Below are 10,887 nucleotides of genomic sequence, written 5' to 3'. Positions count from 1 at the left end.
TTAAGAGGGAACGGTAACTTCCTATAGACTCCCTCACACGCTGATAAATGTTAAATTTTATTTCAACATATACATTATATTTAGGCTTCTAATTTTAGGTTTGCATTGATAAATACTGATAAAACATCCCCGATGCAAATATATTAAAACTGGTGTTTACTGGATAAAGACTAGAAAAACACCACTTCATCTAGTACTCTCTCACCTCTCTCCTGGCTTGTCTTGTATCCACCACTCAGGTTTTGTGCCTTTCCTGTGCAAATAACTTCTAAGTGACTGCTCTATGGCCCACACCTCTTCCAGGTGACCATCTTTTTCCTGTTTCAAGACATACATGTAGATATGCACACATATACTTTCACAGGTGTCCTGGGTACAGATTGCCAGAACTTGGTATCTTCTGCCTTGAAGAAACTTTTCACTATGTTCATTTTTTTTTTACTTCCTTCTTTCTTTGACTGTACCTTGTTGGACTCCAGCTCCTGTATCCGGCTGGAGCCTCCTAGACCTTCCAATTCTGGCTTGGGGCCACTTTTAGCTAGCTATAACATGACACTGTTCTCCCTTGCAAAAAACAGACTGGATAAGTACTTGTAAATATCGGATCCAATATTTCTTGTGTTCAGAAAGTTATAGTGAAAGATTGGAGTGTTGAATGAGTTTGTTTAATTTCAACAATACAAACATTCTTATAAACCAGGTAGGCTCTCAAATTCACATAGTGAAAACAGGCAACAATTATTATAATTCAGAAAATCTAGGCCATTTGATAGTTGCTTGCGGATCATATAAATGTGTGTTGGTTTATGTTATAAAACACTGGAAAAAGTATTTATACCATAATTGACTTCTAAGATTCCTGCATGTCCCATGAGATAATAGCAAGCTACAGACTGGATCTTGAAAACCCTCATACCCTGAAAGGATCCTTTTCCCCATCATTACCTCTCCTCCTCCTCCTTCCCAAAATATTTTTCAGAACTTAAGTTGGAGTTTATTCTTACCAGTTTAGTAGATTTCTTTTTTGTTTTCAGAAATATAATCTTAGTGTCCTTTCCAACCACAGAAGATAAAAGCCATTGTATTCTGTCCCAGTAGCATATTTCTGAGCATTCTATATTATCTAAAATATAAGACAGTTTATAATTCTGGTAGGGCATGTGGTGAATGCTTTGGTAATGAAATTACACACACCCTGGAATATTTATTGCGTTTTCCTGGTAAGCCTCATAACTTCACTACAGAGTTATATGTACTACCAGATGAGCAATTCCCTTTTCTGTTTAATTGCTTAATTTTAAAATTGACACTCATCCAGAAATTAAAGTAGACTAATTACAAGTTACTTAAGTCTTGGAGCACTAAAGGAAATCATTTTCATAGTATAGTATTGAATAAATGTAATAGCTTCATGGTCTCTCTCTAGATATGTACATACATATAGACTCTCTAGGTTAGCACCTCATCAGTGCCTTCCTGTTTCCATATATGAAGCAGGACACTGATATACTATTTATATATTCTGTTTCCAAAGTAGATTGATGCTTCACCATGGGCTTCTAATCAATACTTTTACAGTTTTCTTGTTCAACTTAATCCAAAGTACAGTTCCAACCAGGCAGTAAAGTTATAACCCACTCTCATCATGTCTGACCCTCCACCATGCAGAACTAGAAGGGCGCTAATATGGCATCTAAAGAGGTATTTTACTAAAGCTTAGCTCGAGTTATCTACAGCGGGGCCCATCTTATTTCTATGGACCCTGCTTCAGATAACTCGAGCTAAGTTTTAATAAAAGACCCCATAAATTTCCTTTTCAGTTTCTCAATTGCAAACTTATTTTTTAAATTTATTTAGAGACTATTTATTATACTGCCTTAACTAATGAGTAGATCTAGGCGGTTTACAATTTTAACAATAAAACAATTAACATAAAGTAGGAAATGGAATTACAGAATGAAATAGGAAAGGATAATCAATCACATAAGCACGCTTGCACCCTGTGAGGGGGTATACAAAACACTGCCCCTCACCCTTAAAAATAGTATTTTCTAAAAAACCAAGCTGAGACTATTCCCTACATCGGGATTATGATCGCCCCATTGACCTGTCTAGGAAGATGCCCACCAGGGGTAGAGTCTACCCACTATCTATCCCTGAGACTGAGGCTATGTCAGCCTACATTGCAGACTGAAGGGTTTAATCTTTGAGAACTTGATAAATTCAGTTTCATTCATATCGTTTGGAGGATCATAAGCTCTGGTCCAGAGCTCCATGTCTGATGACTAATGTCCATATTGCTACATAAGCCCATTAATTCAAGAATGGTTAATGTTAAACATTGGGTTTGATGTTACTACATCTTGCGTTAGGTTTGATGTCACTTCATCTTGATAATGTAGTATTCAGTTTGCCATAATCCAATATCTGACATGCTCAAAGAGGTTATTATTTATATAGAATTTTCTTAATTTTTGTAGAAAACATTCCTGGAAGATAACACAGTTCTTTTCCTTTCTCAAACCTTGAAGAATAACCAGGCTTAATTTGTAGACAAAAAGCAAGTGAACTGTGAAGCTGGGGAAGAGAGCTGGTGGGCAGGAGCACCAGGAGAAGAAGGGCTGGATTATGGAACAGAGTGCCTGTTCTCTGCTCTGTTCCAGGCTCACTCCATTCCCTTCAGGCTCTCATGGAGGGGAGGAGGGATCAAAGGGTGGTGGAGTGACCGAATTAGAGGTATAGGAGGAGAAATTCCAGAATGTGGGGTGGGGAAGGAGGGATTGCAGGGAAGAGAGAGGGAGAGATACTGGCCCTCGGAGGACAGAGTGAAGGAGGGAAGGAGAAGAGAGATGGGATAAGCTGAATACAGGGAGAGATGGGACCATAGAGAAAAGATTCTGTGCAGGGAAGGACTATAGTGAAAGGGATGCAAAGGGACAATGTTGGACAAGGAGGAGATAGGGACAGTGGGAGACAGAGGGGCAATGCTAGAAAATAGGGAAATAGGGGCACTAGGAGTGGGCAGAGGCTGGAAAAGGGGAAGATGGGGTACTAGGGAGTGGGGTGAACAGAGGCTAGGAAAGGGGGAGATGGAAATTCGGGAGGGATGGGGTGGGCAGAGGGGAGATGGATGGTGATTATAGAGAGAGAAGAAATGTCAAATGGACTGGAGACCCTGCAAGGACCTCTGTCTGGCTGCCATATCTGAAGAAAGATATAGCAGAATTAGAAGGAGATGGAACTCCTTTCATATGAGGAAAAGCTAAAGACGTTAGAGCTCATCAGCTTGGAAAACTGATGGCAGTAGGGAGACGTGATTGAGTCTGGATGGACAATTGGTCTGACCCAGTATGGCTATTCTTATGAATATGTCAGCTTTGGGAAATGTACATCTTTGATGTCTTGCATTTCGGTTTCTGTTTCTCATTGTATGATGTATTCAGAGTCTGATGTCTTGAGGTTCCAGTTCAGTCTTTTCAACTCTGTTACTAATCAGTGAACCTTTGTTTGATATTTGTTGACGGTCTCTGTGTTTTGTACTTGTGATCAAGGTGCAGTATTCTTCTAGTATGTATTTTCTGTGTAGAGATCTCTAGCAGTCTTGTTTGTTCCGTTTTCTAGCTAAATGATGTGTTGGTATTGTATGGCCCAGTTATTTGGTGTTGCCTTTTCATAGATAAGGTTGTGGCTTTTTGAGTCCTGGGAATTAGTTCTGTTAGGGTATGATAAGTTTCTGAGTGTGTTTTTGCACACATTTGTGCATAGTGTTTTGCAGTGGAGGGATGGTGTGTTGGTCTTACTGAGATGACATCAGAACATTTTTTAAATTTGTTATATCATCAGACATGGTTTTAGAACATTTTGCGGGATCTAATGTGTATTGAGGTGGTGGTCTATAGCAGACTTGTGTACAATCAAGTTTAAATTATGAGACAGTATCTCTTGATGGATTTTTATGGAAACAGTAACTGTATTTTGATTTGTATGTGGTTTAGTGTTGGTAAATAGTTGAAAAAAACAGTTTTAAAATATGTAGCATGCCATAATAGCCAGCAGCCCTTCCTCAGGACTTAGCACTTCACAACTATGCCAAATTTATACCCAGAATGCACCACAAGAAAAATCACCCATTGGCTTTCCATCTCACTCTTTGGGATGGGCCATACTTGGCATTTCTGCACTCTGGTTCAGCATCTGTGTTCCCTCCCCACCCCTAGTCCAGCACCTCCCTTTCCTGGCAGCTCTGCTGCTTCCAGCAGAAAAAAGGGGAAAAAAAGGTAGTATAAAGGTCTAGGCTGCAACTGATGGCTCTGCCAATACCACCCCTTCTGATGTAGACTTCTCATTTCTGCTGCATTTTTTATCAGAAGGAAACGGCTTGACTGGCAGGATCTAAGGAAGCTGTGCCACTGGGCAGGGGGTTGGTGGGAAGGGTGCCACTGGCCTGGGGTGGCGGGGTTCATCCTCAAAAGTTTGCCCAGGGCCCCATAGGTGATTAAAGTGGCCCTGTATGTATGGATTTGTAGTGACAGAGGATAGTCCTTGGAGACATGGAGTATGTGGGTCCTCTGTTGCTTTTTGTTCTCTTTGCTCTTTTTTACTTGTTTGTTGTGTATCATTATTTCTTTTTCTTTAATTGGTTTCAGATTTTAAGAAGCCTAGCTCTTATTATGAGACATTGGCCTGTATTTTACTGAGAGCAAGGGCTAGCATAACTCTTCATTCCCCTCTTGCCAGGCCCCTCGGGGGGGGGGGGGGCTGGCACACATGACTACTAGTGGGTGTGGCCATCCTTTCCAGAGGGCCCTTAGAGTCCTGCGGGGGGGGGGGGGGGGGGGGAATGTATAGGGTTGAGGTGACAGGGGTGCTCTGTCATTACATGGGACTTAGGCTATAGCAAGAGTCAGCATGTGGATATATAATTATATGCTGGATGAAATGCAGCATTAGGTTTTCCCTTTTATCATAACCAACCCAAGGGGCCTAACTATCCTAGACCTACCCCTCTAGAGCGGAGCTAGACTTGAAAACATGTGAATTCATTCAAATCTAAGTATCATATAATGGAATCAATTGAGTGTGTGATGGTAGTTAATTAATATATCATTATTACAAAGCTGATGTTGGGAGGTGGGGAAAAGAAAACTTTCAATCAAAGTTTATCATTAGTCAAACTTTGAATGTGTAAATATAGCCAAAACTGGTGTTAAGAGGGCAGAAATATTTCATTTTAGCATTGAAAAAGGATTAATATTGGCCAAATAATGAATAACTACTGCAAACTCATGAGTATGATAATTACAAGTAAGCTATGGGTGTTATAGGCCTACATTATATATGAAGGGCCTGCTGCTTAACCTGCAGTAGTCTTATAATTATGGGCAAGATAATAGTTTTGGCACTCTCTGGGTGTAATAGATCTAGATCATATATGGAGGCACTATTGAGTTATAGTGTTTTTGGAAAGTACATAGGAACATAATCTTTTTTCTTCCGTTGTACAGAAGATAAAGCAAATATATGTTAAAGAAATGAATGGATTTGCTTCATTTTCTCTTGATGATTAGGAAATCATCAATAGTAGAGAACACTCTGCTTAGTTACCATTTGAGGTCCAATGATGAAAGGTACAACAGTCTAAAAATGGAAGGAAAACAATCTAAACCTGTCTATACAAATTAGCAAGATGTAACAAACTAAAAAGAAATGTACGATAGTTCAATTAAACAGCATAAGCAGAATAAATATCTTCCTTAATAAAAGAGGTGTACTTGCGTTACAGGCACTAATAAGTAAAATAAACAGCAGTGGTCCTACACAGACTTTTATGATGGAAATGTAGTTTGTCTTGTACTGAGAGTAGTAACAAGGAGGCTTAAGACAAACCTCTGAACATAGGGAATAATGTACCGGACAACAGTATCAACACCTGATTTAGTAGCTAATTCTGTTGACTAAGGCAGAAAGGTCTTGTAATGCCTTTATAAAGGAATCATCAGTGTCAGTATTACTGGGAATGTAAGTATAACAATGATTTCTGGCTTTAAATTAATCAAGCACCCCTCTTGACACTCCTTTTGACCACCTAAAAACTCAATTTGATCAACCTCTTGATCAGAGAAACCCAATTTGATCACTTCAGAACTCAGGACAGGTAACAGTAAAAAAAAAAAATTAGGGGTAATTTTTTTAAAGTCTAAATTTGGAAAATAAAAAAATTAATCTGGGGGACAATATGGAGAGTACCCCGTATAGAGGCACCTAAACAATCAATTCAATATGTTCACAAAGGGCTGGGACAGTAGGTTCTCAGACTCGTATACAAAAGGGAAGTTGACCCGCAACACCCCCTTGTTTCTTTTTTTTCCTCTTCTCTTGTTACAAAGGGAAGGGGCAGTATCCAGTGATAGGACACTCTAATAAAAATATAAATTTTTAATGCAGAAAAGGGGTAGTGCTCATACTTCAAAAAGTGAATGGTAGGCTGGAGTTGAAAGAAACATGGGTTTTCCCCAATGTTGTCTATGTAAGTGCCACTCGCATAGGGCAGAGCTGAAAAGTCAGTGAAAACCACTTTTAAAATCAGCGTGGCTATTCTGCTTCAGCAGAGCTGAATTGGTAAGCAAGCTAGGATTGGCAGCCTTCCCAGAAACAAGAAACCTTGAATACAAAGTAAATGTTCCGTTCGGTGGCCAATTTTAAAGATGCCCAGGTTTAAAGGTGGCAGATTTAAAAAGGGACCCTAAGAGAAACCCACAGCTGTGCACAAGTACAGTAAGTCACCCAAACTAATAGGTAAATCATTGGAGGTGGAAACCAGTCAATCTTCCTGTTCAGTGCCTAGAACCTTAAAAATATACCATGGTACATGTTAAGATGGCATGTCATACTCCCTTTATTATTGTTGGGGGAAAGAGCAGCCAACACAGACTGTAAGAAGTCCGGAACTTGTACAAAGAGTGGGGTCAGTGTCCAGTAATTGGAAACTGGCTACTGCGTGACCCAGCTTAAAGTGGTAATTTGGGACCGCAGCCAGGGGAAGGCTGTTTGTGTATCAGAAAGTGCTGCCGAAGGAGGCAGACTGAAAATGTAGAGATAGAGAAACATAAATCTCATTGCCGTTAAGTGGGAGGTCCACTAGCATCAGTCCGGTCATCGAGAATATGCTGATAAAACAGTTGGACCAGCCCCGAGAGATGGGTCTGGAGTTTAAAGGTGTGAAAAAGAGAGGGAGTTAGTTAGATCGATTTAGGAGCAAGACAGTTGACAGAGGATAGACAGCGAAAAGGTTAAAAAGAATGCATGTGTAAATGACTGTTTAACTTGTACCACTTCAGCATGGGACATAAAATCATAAGAAAAGAAAAATTACTGCTGTTATACCCCTGTTATTGTTCTTTTTCAAAAGGGAAAAAAAACCCAGAAAGCCAAGTTACTTTTAAAAGTGCAAGGCTGGAGAGATAAGACAGCTAAGTTTGGCACATCTCCCAGCTTTTCGTGGCCTTGACAAACTGAGTTAAAGTGCTCGTTAGGAAGAACTTTAAACAATGAAGGAAAAAAATGCTTGATTTTAAAATACAGTTCTGTGGCCAGAAAAATGTTTTAAAGTAAGTTACAGTTCTGTGCCCCAAATCAGAGTGAATCAAATTAAAAGTATAATGAAAAATATTGTAGAGAAATTTATAATCCGGTGCCCAATGTTAAGAAAAGGTACTTAACTGTTAATTAAAAGTTAGGGAGGCAGATCCCAATCTCAGAGGGAGAGGAGACCCCATCCTCTGCTTACCAAAAAATGTATATAATTAGGTCTGCCTGACCCATTTGGGCAGCGGAAGCCATGGGCTCTCTGTACTATCCTGGAAAGAACTTCATATCCCCTCTAGATCCTTAATTACCCCAACCCTGTATCTGCTCATGGCAGGTCTGCACAGACCAGGCTGTAGCTAGGTCTGTAATTAGAAAGGAACCCAGTATTCAGTAGATATAATAAGATAGTTTATTACAATCTTACCAATAGCAGTACAAGCAAATCAGACAGTCACATGGTGGAACAGCATTACATGGCACGTCCTCTCTCTCTCTCTCTAGCCTTCTGGAGTCTTCCTTCTCTGTCCTTCTTCGCCTCTTGTCTGATCTAATACTCTCCAGACTGCTGCTTATATACAATTTTGGCCCTATTCATTTCAATGGACCCCAGTCTTTCTCATCAGGGCTCTTGGTTCCTTATCAGTTGATCAGAATGATTTCATATGTTCCCAAACCTTCCTCTAGCCCCCCCCCCCCCTTTGGATGTTCTCACCCGGGGTGTAGCTGACCCATTACTATCTCTACATAACCATAGCAACACTTGCTCATGATGTCTTGCAGGTGCCAGTCCCAGAGCAAATGCCCCCTTCCTTTGCCAGCTTAGCACTTGCTACAGTGAAATGTAACTGTGTCAAAGGTGATCACTGATTTTTACAGGCTAGTTCTTTTTTGTATCAGAGATGATTTTGATTTTAAGAAGCCTAGCTCTTATTATGAGACATTGGCCTGTATTTTACTGAGAGCAAGGGCTAGCATAACTCTTCAATCATTAAGGGAAGCATATGTGGGTTTTGTTATGTTCTAAGGTTTGTTAAAAGAAAATTAGAAATGAAGAAACTTACAACTGCCTAATATAGATGTAGCATTCACCTGATCAGAATTTAGCATAGTGAACCAAAAGATAGTGCTCACTGTGCAATCTAGAGCAACTGATTGTACTTAATGTAAAAATCATAAGATCTGTTTAACCTTATGGATAATAAAGTCTCTGAAAAAACTAAATAAAAATAATTCAGCATGACTCCAGCTTAATCTGAGGCTGCCTTTGGCTTTTCATATGAGGGGAGTAGGGAAGTATCAGGTTAGCTGGAGACTTTAGGCTTTTCTTCTGCCTTAAGGATTCTCGAGGCAAACATATCAGGTAATGGGGACTGAGATACTGGGATAGGATTTTGAGCTGGGTGGGTGCTTCCTTTTATATTCAAGTAGGAAAGTAGGGTTTGCTTCCTACTCCTACTCCTCACTGGCCTCCCAATTAGCCATCTATCCCCCCTTCAATCCATTCAGAACTCTGCTGCACGTCTTTTCTTCTGCCTGGACCGATATACTCATATCACCCCTCTCCTCAAGTCACTTCACTGGCTTCCGATCAGGTACCGCATACAGTTCAAGCTTCTCCTGCTAACCTACAAATGCACTCGATCTGCAGCCCCTCCTTACCTCTCTACCCTCATCTCCCCTTACGTTCCTACCCGTAACCTCCGCTCTCAAGACAAATCACTCCTTTCAGTACCCTTCTCCACCACCGCCAACTCCAGGCTCCGCCCTTTCTGCCTCGCCTCACCCCATGCTTGGAATAAACTCCCTGAGCCCATACGCCAAGCCCCCTCCCTGCCCATCTTCAAATCCTTGCTCAAAGCCCACCTCTTCAATGTCGCCTTCGGCACCTAACCACTATACCTCTATTCCGGAAATCTAGACTGCCCCAACTTGACATTTCATCCTTTAGATTGTAAACTCCTTTGAGCAGGTTCTGTCCTTCTTTGTTAAACTGTACAGCGCTGCGTAACCCTAGTAGCGCTGTAGAAATGTTAAGTAGTAGCAGTAGTAGTTTGCTTCTGGGGTAGGGATCCTGCAAGAGAAGTTCTTTGTTGGATGGCGGTGTACTCGGGACTTTGGTGCCTCTTTTTCTATTATGATCCAGATGCCCAGTAAAGTTTATTTCTGGTCTGGAAGCATGCTTATTACTTCTGCTTATATTCATTAAACTATGGTGCTCACTGCAATTTGGTGAATATCGTGAATATCCCATTACTAAAATTGAGTGCTCATAAACAATTGTAGAATATGGTTCTCAGTCTGCCTTAAAAGGCATCTGGGATTCCACAGTGCACTTATATTTACCAAGTGAAAAAAGAAAAGACATTCCTAGCAGCCTGTTAAGATTGGAGAAGAAGATAGTTCATATTCATGTGCGTGTTTAATTTTTCACCTACTCATCTACCCAGGTGCAAATAATATAGGCATTTTTAGCACCTGGTTGCCTCCATTGATGATTTAAATGTTGATAAATGTAAAATAGTTGCTCCTGTCACACATAGAAGGGCATAATTGAATGCGGACGCCCATCTCCATGGGCGACTATCTCCAAAGACGGGTCCATGAAGGGGCGGGACAGACCGTATTTTCGAAAAAGATGGGCGTCCATCTTTTGTTTCAATAATACGGTTGGTGCTGGGCAAATGCATCAGATTTGGGCGGATTTGAGCTGGGCAGTATCGGTTTTCAGCGATAATGGAAACCGAAGCCGCCCAGCTCAAAAACGAACAACTCCAGTCGTGGGAGGGGCCAGGATTCGTAGTGCACTGGCCCCCCTCACATGCCAGGACACCAACCGGGCACCCTAGGGGGCACTTGTAAAAAGTTAAAAAAAAAAATTAAAATACCTCCCAAGTCCATAGCTCCCTTACCTTGGGTGCTGAGCCCCCAAATCCCCCCAAAACCCACTCCCCACAACTCTACACCATTACCATAGCACTTATGGGTGAAGAGGGGCACCTAGATGTGGGTACAGTGGGTTTTGGGGGCGGGTTAGAGGGCGCCCATTTACCAGCACAAGTGTAACAGGTGGGGGGATGGGCCTGGGTCCACCTGCCTGAAGTCCACTGCACCCACTAACAACTGCTCCAGGGACCTGTATACTGCTGTGATGGAGCTAGGTAAGACATTTGAGGCTGGCATACAGGCTGGAAAAAAGTTTTTAAAGTTCTTTTTTTTTTGGTGGCAGGGGGTTAGTGACCTCGGGGGGAGTCAGGGGAGGTCATCCCTGATTCCCTCCGATGGTCATCTAGGCAGTTGGGG

At 41.3% G+C, this 10,887-nt stretch overlaps 1 protein-coding gene across 3 annotated transcripts in view; it reads left to right on the top strand.

The window, feature by feature from the left end:
* Positions 1-10,887, top strand: part of HHAT (hedgehog acyltransferase) — a 354,392-nt gene that overhangs the window by 187,825 nt on the left and 155,680 nt on the right. The gene's annotated exons all lie outside the window — the stretch shown is intronic.

Source organism: Microcaecilia unicolor, chromosome 3, assembly GCF_901765095.1.
Source record: "Microcaecilia unicolor chromosome 3, aMicUni1.1, whole genome shotgun sequence".
NCBI lineage: Eukaryota > Metazoa > Chordata > Amphibia > Gymnophiona > Siphonopidae > Microcaecilia > Microcaecilia unicolor.
Note: the sequence above shows the minus strand (reverse complement) of the source record. Positions and strands in the feature narration are given on the sequence as shown.